The sequence below is a fragment of the Mandrillus leucophaeus genome, unplaced genomic scaffold, assembly GCF_000951045.1.
Source record: "Mandrillus leucophaeus isolate KB7577 unplaced genomic scaffold, Mleu.le_1.0 Scaffold23, whole genome shotgun sequence".
NCBI classification, from domain to species: domain Eukaryota; kingdom Metazoa; phylum Chordata; class Mammalia; order Primates; family Cercopithecidae; genus Mandrillus; species Mandrillus leucophaeus.
In genome coordinates, this window is record NW_012102365.1 from 432,807 (window position 1) to 433,536 (window position 730).

Sequence of the window (730 nt, forward strand, 5' to 3'; positions counted from 1 at the left end):
CACACACACACACACACACGGTATCAGCTAAGTACTAATCAGTCATGCTTAAGAAGAAACTATCGGACCTGAATGCAGGAAAGATCACCTGAAAGGATTAGGCAGAACAATCCTGGAGCTCACACAGGACCAAGAATAACTGATATTTCTACCAGCCAGAACAGAAAGATCTTCCAATACACAGAGCATCACAGAAGAGTATCGTCTCAGTAGTGAGGCCAAGGCTAACAGCTATTCTGGACCTGTCTATCAAAGCTTAAAAGTAAGTCTTGAAAGGTACTCAGACAAAATTACAGCAAATTTGATTTAAAGATCTATATTGGCTTTTCTTTGTGATTCTAGAAAAAGGCAACACCTTATTCTATAAAATACAGTGAGTGTTCTGATAAGCCAAGTGGAAGAGTTTGGTTTTATAGACAGAAAAGGGCTGAGAAAAGCAGAAATAGAGAACAAAAAATTGTTTGGTTGTTTCAAAGTTACTTTCCTCATAGGGTTAAAACAGGCACAGGCATAGTGGGTTGCTGCGCCCTCCCAGACAGTCCCAACAACTAGTTGACCAGAGCCCCCAGGGGACACCGCCTAAGTCCCTGCCCATCACATCATCTGGAACTTCTGTTCAGAGAGGAGAGAGCTACTGGAAATTCTCTCAGTCAAGGTCCAAACCTAAAAGAATCACTGGCACACCCACCAGAACTAAAACCAATTTTTAATGAAATTGTTTCTGTGTTTG